We start from the raw sequence: 8,576 nt of genomic DNA, 5'->3' as shown, positions 1-8,576 counted from the left end.
AACTTAAATTCGAAGTTTACTTAACTAAATTAAATCAGTTCATTGTACTTTATAACTTGTCAGGTAAACTTTTTCAAATTTGTCGGGTACACTTACAGTTGTTAGTTTTGTAAGTTAGTTTAACTAAAAAAAAAAAACCCATGCAAAAAGATAACAAAAATAATGAGTTAAGTCAACAAAAGATTTTTTTACAGTGTAGAAGTAATGTATGATGACACAGTGCAAACATTTACGGATGCATCCAAAGAATCAGCAGGTAAAACGGGGGTGGCTGTGTATACATTACTAAATATAATGTTATAATACAAAAAAGAACCTCAAACCACCTCTCAATCTTCTCTGCAGAGATGATGGCCATCATAATGGCACTACAGTGGGTAGAAGAATTGAAGCCATATAAATCTGTTATTTGTTCGGACTCTATGTCCTCCCTAACTAGCATCCAGACTGGGAAATCTGCATGCAGACAGGATCTTTTAGATGAAGTTCATCAGATGATTTTCAGCATAACTCAACAGAAGCTAATATTACAGTTCACTTGGGTTCCAGCGTACAGTCCAGTAGATGGCGGTAATGCACAAAGATTGCAAGCTGCCAATAAAATTCACTGAAGAAGAAGATGATCTTCCCACAGGAGAAGAAGAAGCAAGCAGGAGGAATTACTCCAGGAGAAACTACAGACATACTATTGTAAAGATGGAGATTAAGGAAGAACCCTGCAGAATAAAAGATGAAGATACAGAGGAACAAATAGGTTGGTGTTTTCCTTCATTCTCTTTAATGACTGATGAGGAACAGTAAGATGAAAACTGAAAAAAGGACTAGATTTGTTGCTTAATTGTTTTTCACCTAGTATATTTATTGTTCTCATTTCTAATTCTTTACTTGAATTTTGAAAATTGGATATGTTGATTTTAGACTTGATGGAAGTGAATGAAGACAAACAACATCAGTTTCAAAAACCTCATTATTTCAAAAATGAAGATGGAAACACAGTTATTCAACAGACCGAAAAGTGTTTCACACAAAAACAAACTGGAGTCAAAGGATCTTTCACCTGCTCTGAGTGTGGAAAGAATTGTATTCATAAAGGACACCTAAATCACCACATGAGAATTCACACTGGAGAAAAACCGTTCACATGCTCTCAGTGTGGAAAGAGTTTCACTCAGAAAGGACATCTCAACATTCATCTTCGCCGTCACTCTGTAGTGAGATCGTTCAGCTGTGATCAGTGTGAGAAAACATTTGTTATGGAATCAAACTTAAGACAACACCTTAAAGTTCATACTGGTGTGAAGCCTCACTTTTGTTCTTTTTGTGGAAAGAGTTTTTCAGAACTTCAGACTTTAAAAGGGCATGAGCGTATTCATACTGGTGTGAGACCTTATATGTGCTTTGACTGTGGGAAGAGCTTTATTACATCAGGCGACTTAAAAAAACACCAGAGAGTTCATACTGGAGAGAAACCGTACAAGTGCTCTTCATGCGGGAAGAGTTTCACCCAATCGTCTAGTCTACGGTCTCATGAGAGAAAGCATTCCCCGAAGTCGTCTAAGTGAGCAAAGTTCACATTCACGTACAAGATTTACAAATATTGTACTTACAAATAATTTGACATTCAGATTGTTTTAATAAAGTGATTAAATCTAAGGGTTAAATGATATTTTTGAGTATAAATTTAAAAAAAGTTGAGTTGAGCGTGGAGAGCGGAGCTATGAGGCACCGGACTGGACAAAAGCGAACGACACTGCGCGAGAGAGGCCGAGGCCGAGGCCCTGTCCCAATTGGCACATCTCATATGCACTTTCGGTCTTGTGGACTTACAATGGCTGCCGCGTGCGTGTGTCCGTTAAGTCCGTGAGACCGTAGGGTGTCCCATTTGTCATTTTAGGCCTCAGAAGGGTGCTCACGAGCGCCCCCTTGTGGTCGATATGCGCACTTTTGCCGAGCCCGCACTGTTGTGGACTCTGCAGCAGACTTCTTCCCGACAGTCAAAGCGGCATTACGTCAAAGTGCGGACTCGTAGGAAGACCACGAGTGCTTAGGGTGACATTTGGGACAGGGCCCGAGTGTGTCCGAGAGCGCGCTCGACAGTGCGCGAGAGAGACCGAGAGTGTCCATTCAGCTTTTCTCTGAGCTGAATTGATAGTTTAACAGTGCTGGAAATATAGAGCTCATTTCTGATAATTACACCACTTTTACGAGTTTTAACACTTTTAAAGTGTTTGAACATAAATCTCTGTCTCTTGTGTAAAACATTCTGGCAACAATTAACCTACATTGTATCATTATTTCATATATCCTTTTTTTAAATTTAGTTGATATTGTTATATTAAACTCTGTATTGAACTTTAAACTATATGTTATATTATGAACTATGTGCAAACTAGTTTCAATTAATTGTCAAGATTGACGTTGTATTGAAATACAATATAGTCACAATCTATTATGTTTTCTGTTCTAATTGAGCTTATTTCTGTTATTGGTTTGCATTATGTATGCTTGTGGATTTAAATATGTGCACATATGTTATTATTCTTTTTTAAATAGTTTTTTATTTCTATTTATTTATCTCTTTTTCGTTTAAACTTAAAAGACATTATTTTTTTGTTGAAGTTTTTCATGAAGTTTGTTTTTCATATATTGTGTCCTGATAAAAATTCAGGGACTTGTTTCTTAACGACTATTTGAGCAAAACATTTGCACCTGGATAATTGCGAGTGATTGTAAGTGTGATGATCATCTGCTAAATGAGCAACAACGACCACAATTCACTCCTTCAGTCAGTGAAGCTCCCACAGCCGTTCATGAGAGTTTAAATGCTGGGGAATATTCCCATCTTCCCACAGGAGAAGAAGAAGCAAGCAGGAGGAATTACTCCAGGAGAAACTACGGACATACTATTGTAAAGATGGAGATTAAGGAAGAACCCTGCAGAATAAAAGATGAAGATACAGAGGAACAAATAGGTTGGTGTTTTCCTTCATTCTCTTTAATGACTGATGAGGAACATTAAGATGAAAACTGAAAAAAGGACAACATTTTTGCTTGATTGTGACTCACCTAGTATATTTATTGTTCTCATTTCTCCTTTATTTGAATTTTGAAAATTTGATATGTTAATTTTAGACCCAATGGAAGTGAATCAAGACAAACAACTTCAGTTTCAAAATCCTCAGCATTTCAAAAATGAAGATGGAAACACAGTCATTCAACAGACCGAAAAGTGTGTCACACAAAAACAAACTGGAGTCAAAGGATCTTTCACCTGCTCTGAGTGTGGAAAGAATTGTACTCATAAAGGACACCTAAATCACCACATGAGAATTCACACTGGAGAAAAACCGTTCACATGCTCTCAGTGTGGAAAGAGTTTCACTCAGAAAGGACATCTCAACATTCATCTTCGCCGTCACTCTGGAGTGAGATCGTTCAGCTGTGATCAGTGTGAGAAAACATTTGTTGTGGAATCAGACTTAAGAACACACCTTAAAGTTCATGCTGTGAAGCCTCATGTTTGTTCTTTTTGTGGAAAGAGTTTTTCAGTACTTCAGAATTTAAAAGTGCATGAGAGTATTCATACTGGTGTGAGACCTTATATGTGCTCTGACTGTGAGAAGACCTTCACTACATCCAGCAACTTAAAAACACACCAGAGAGTTCACACTGGAGAGAAACCGTACAAGTGCTCTTCATGTGGAAAGAGATTCACCGCATCATCTTGTCTACGATATCATGAGAGAAAACATTGCCTGAAGTCGTCTAAGTGAGCAAAGTTCACATTCACGTCCAAGATTTACAAATATTGTACTTACAAATAATTTAACATTCAGATTGTTTTAATAGAGTGATTAAATCTAAGGGTTAAATTAGTAGTGAAGTGTGAATTGGTGATAGTTTGATCAAGTGTTGTAACATGATTTATAATGATATGATTCAACGTTACTGAACTTTAAACACTTGTTTTGCATTAAAATATTTCTAAAGTTTTTCAGGTGAACTGTGGTGAGATTCATTTTTATGTGAAGCTTTAGCTCAAAATATCCCACAGGTATTTTTATTGCATGTTAAAATTGCCATGCAGTCGCGCTGTTTTTGTGTCCCTTTAAATGCAAATGAGCTGCTGCTCCTGGCGTTGTGTAATATTCAGTTCCTATGAAAAACTGTTCCAGTGAGTGGACGTTCGTCTGTTATAGGACAACTTAGTTTGAATAAACGAGCAGACACTGATTATTTGATCGCCTAAATAAAAAATAAAAAAATTAATATTTATTTAGTGTTCAATGTTGTTATCGATAGAGATGCGCGGATGGGGTATTATTTCATCCGCAACCGCATCAAAAAACTCATCATCCGCACCATCGTTTTTTGACCAAATTTCAAAGCCGCACCCGCCCGCCATCCGCTGATTGTTTTGCGGTCTATGGACGATGCAATGCTCTGCTGATGCGAGCGCAAGAAAGCCCTTGTCTGTTCTAGAAAGGATGCAGCAAAGATATTTAATGCTAAATGTATGAGGCATAGGCATGTATGAGTTTCATTCATTTACGATGAGATGCGCTCTAGTTCACAATGCAATGCAAGTGAACGCGGCGCACCGGCGCCTCCATGTCACGGTTGTTATATTGTCATTTGCTTTTTATTTATTAAATACATGCAATTGGTTGATGAAACATTTATTAAAATTAAGATACAATTTGTACAAAACGAAATTCGCTTTAAAGAAAGGCTTTCTACAAAGAAAAACCTAATGAAGTGGTAAAAATCATGTCTGACGATTTACAAAACAAAACTTGCGTTGGTACTTGGCAAAGAATCAAATACAGTTGGAAACGACGTAGACCATTAATGACACAGACTGTTAACAATTGTTTTTAATTAGTGTTTAAACATTATGACAAAAAATGTTTGTAAAAAATATTTTAATAACACGGTTTTGGCAGTTCTAATGACGGTGTTCAACTATAACCGTCGGTCTCACGGTTATATACTAACCGTCACACCCCTATGGTGGACACAGCAGAGCAAACAATGAGCGAATAACCTTGTCTAGGCTAATACAGTTTTTTTACACTTTGATGACTTTTCCTTTTTTATTTTCATTTGTAAGGCATTACATTTTATTTGAATAGTTTGGTTAGTAGCCTGCCTTTTTGGCATTTGTTGACTAGTAGCCTGTTGAGAACAATGCCTGAAATAAACCTCTACAAATGAATCTGTGCCCTAATAATATATATATATAAGCTTGGCTGGTGTGAGTATTTGTGTCATTCTTAATTTCTTAAAGCTGCAGTCCGTAGTTTTTCCTCTTTGTCGCCATCTCTGTTTGAAATCTGCAATTGCAGTTATTCGTGGAGTTATCAACTTTACGTGGGTTGTGTGTGGATGAATCCAATGTTTTGAGGAGAATGTGCGGCTGTCAGTCGCTGGGGATACTGGCATTCACAATCACAGATTCTACTTTTTGCAAGTATGACCAATATAAGAAATTTCACCTGAAAATGTCGTCTGAACAAGTGCGTAACATCCACTGTTCTGACCAACTAAGGGACAAAAAGCATTGCAGTAAATCGCGCTGATTAAATCTAACGATTGCTTATCATATCACGTCAAACCGTGCAAATTATACTTGGTTCTTAAATTGTGAATGTTAACAACATCAGCTTTGCATGACTACATTTAATGCCCTTCCGATATTATCCATGTTTTCACATGGACCCGGTTGCAATCTAATCTCCACCTCCAACATCCTGACGCTCATAACCGGGACTCTTCTTTATGTGTACAGATGTGTCGTAATGACGCAAAGACATGCTCGAATTTCCTGCGGAAATACAATAGTACCGCTGGAATTAAAAACATTATTACAAACTTACCGTTTTGAATCGAGCTAAGGCAAGCAGATTTGAACACAGGCTGGTTATGTACTTGCTCAAAAAATTATTTTGGATAATTTTTAACCCAAAAAAGTTACGGACTGCAGCTTTAATTATTTTATAGTGTTTCCCAGTGTTTCCCAGTTTCCCAGTCTCCCAGTGAAACAGTGTTTCCCAGTCTCCACAGTCATGTCAGTAAGGCTCCCTTTATCAACACCAAACTAGTTTTCCTGTTTTCTCATATTATACTGGATATTATGTAAAATTATAATTAAAGTAACACAAGTAAATGCACATTTGCTTGTATCTGTCATATATTAAAGTCCTTTAGTCCTCTAAAGTCCCCCTGTGGTGAAAATCAAGCTTTTAATATTGTTTATGTCTATATGGTGTTTTTTAATATACTTTAAGGGAAGCCATGTGCAAATTCATTAGTTGACTCCATTGCTGAGTATTTTCACGGTTTGAAATTCAGCATGACCCTCACAGTGCATTATGGGTATTCTCTAGTCGTTGAGCATATATCGGTTGTACACTCATTATTGCAGTGCATTGAGGGATGAATGAGTTCACTCGATGTGCACTTCTGTTCGGACAGATAACGCAGCCAAATAGTGCCCTATTAAGGGTATAGGAGGTGATTAACCACATCAATTGGTTACAGAGAAATGCAGTAGTGTAAAATGGCGACCTCGTGTGGTGAACATGAGAACTGACAAACCTGAATTTGGCCATGCTTGCAGACAATTAATTGTGAAATATTTAAATTGAGATGTATATCTGTATTGTATGGTTAATATTGCAAAGCATATCCAGATCATATTTCAAAAATCACAGGGGAAAAAAAAAATGTGTTTAGGCCTATTTGGCAGAGAATTTTATTGAAATAGAAGTAGAAGTGTGGGAGAGATGGCTTGTAGAAGGTGCGAGGGGATGAAATTGACTTACATTTGATCATTTCATGCATTCCTTGGGAATCAAACGCATGACGTTGGAATTGAAAGTGCCATGCATTTTTCACATTACAATTTTTGTCAGGATTACCAGAATGAGAATACAGTGAGAAAACTATATAAAAACTGCATTATACAGACACCTGCTCTGATGATATGGGTAATTCAGGATAATTGGGACATTCTTTCCCAGTCATCTCAATGGCAAATGTGTCCCAATTTACCTCTATGCATTGGAAGTTTTTTTCTTTTTTTTTTTTCTTCGCTTTTGTCGCCTTTGGCTTTTGGCTTGCTTGGTTGGGGACATTTAATTTAATTAAATTTTTATGCTCTGACACCATAATATGAGAACTGGACTGAGCTGGACAATGACATCGCGGTTTTCTCCAGAGCAGCTATATATATATAAATGAACTAAATTGTACATTGTAGGCTACATAAATCTGTATTGTAAAGCGCTATATAAATAAAGGTGACTTGACTTGACTTTGCACTATGTAGATATGTATATATATATATACAATTATAGGCCCTATATGTATTACAGAATATAAAGGTTCAAATTAATAAGTTTAAGATATTCAATAATAGATGCTTAGTTTAAAAAAAAACAAAAAACACTAATTTACTGGAAAACATATAGCCTAGGCTACACATACCCCACCCAGTAGTCTCTCACAAAACAACAGATTATTACACACGCCGAGCTCACTCGGACAGGCCCCGCCCATCATGTATGTGGGCGGCTCACTTCAAAGGCTCTGTTTTGAGTTGTGGGCGGAACGTCGTGTGACGCTGACCAATCAGAAGCCTTTTCTCCTCCGCGAGTCCACAGCGCCGCGCCCCAGTCTGTGAGACGCGCACCGACAGAAACAAACGGTTGCAGAAAGAAACAGTGGACACAATCCCACTAACGGAGAAAAACATCAAGCTCCCCGCCTGTCCCCGAGTCGCTGTGGATTCCAGCCGCACATTTAAACCCAAAAATCGCGTAAGTTTGTTTTCTACTTTCCTTTCACTCTGGATTATTCTCCCCAGGGTTTTAGTCGCGCGGCCTCAGCGTTAGCGAGCGAGCTAGTGGCGTTAACGCTCGCTTTCTGCAGGACGAACTCGTTTGTCGTATATGTTCCGATATTTCTTTTGATTTAGAGGTCACTTGAGCGTTTTGTGACACAATCGGGACTCTCGGTTACGTTTATTATGTTGTAGAAAGAGGAGAGCGTAGTCGCTCGCGCGCGCGCGCGTGCACCGGACAGGGCCACTGCAACTCTGCACGCGCACAAATGAAAATACTAAAAGTCTTTGTCACTTTTAAAGTTGGAAATATTTTGTGTTCTGCAAAATGTGGTAATCCATGTTGCACGTATTTGACATTAGACAGAATGTCGATAACGCATCTTATTTTCCTTGGTTTTAAAGTGATATTGGTTATGTTTATCTACAATATTAATATACAAAATTCATGCCATACGTTTTGTTTTATTTTTTATTCCTTTGTGAAATGAATATGTGCACTTTCAACTCGGAAGGGGCACTAAGTGGCCATCCAGACAGTTATAGACCGTGTCTGGCTGATATATCAGTTTATCATGGGTTAATCGCTAATTATTATTATCATCATAAGGCGTCTTGTGTTGTGGGATGTGTGTGTATTTGTGCTGGTCACAGATTGGGCTCTTGTTGGTGTCACTGGTGTTTCTGACAGTCTGTCAGTCAGAGAAAGAGAGACTGAAGCGTCTGTCTC

At 37.9% G+C, this 8,576-nt stretch overlaps 1 protein-coding gene and 1 long non-coding RNA gene across 11 annotated transcripts in view; both read left to right on the top strand.

Annotated features, from left to right (window-relative positions):
* The first annotated feature begins 582 nt into the window (after window positions 1-582).
* Window positions 583-4,001, top strand: LOC307144716. The gene is made up of 3 exons (XR_013818823.1): window positions 583-754; window positions 919-2,972; window positions 3,133-4,001. It is a non-coding gene; the product is annotated as an uncharacterized lncRNA (long non-coding RNA).
* A 3,645-nt stretch (window positions 4,002-7,646) lies between these two features.
* Window positions 7,647-8,576, top strand: part of add1 (adducin 1 (alpha)) — a 45,011-nt gene continuing 44,081 nt past the window's right edge. For 6 of the 10 annotated variants that reach the window (XM_079847563.1, XM_079847557.1, XM_079847560.1 and 3 more), the window contains exon 1: window positions 7,648-7,823. The gene's annotated coding sequence lies outside the window, so the exon portion shown is untranslated. Of the gene's footprint in view, window positions 7,824-8,576 lie in introns of all 10 variants that reach the window. The other 4 variants (XM_079847558.1, XM_079847559.1, XM_079847556.1 and 1 more) reach the window with 1 other exon arrangement.

This window comes from Squalius cephalus (assembly GCF_949319135.1).
Source record: "Squalius cephalus genome assembly, chromosome: 17".
Classification (NCBI taxonomy): Eukaryota; Metazoa; Chordata; class Actinopteri; order Cypriniformes; family Leuciscidae; genus Squalius; species Squalius cephalus.
This window is presented reverse-complemented; position numbering and strand designations above follow the sequence as displayed.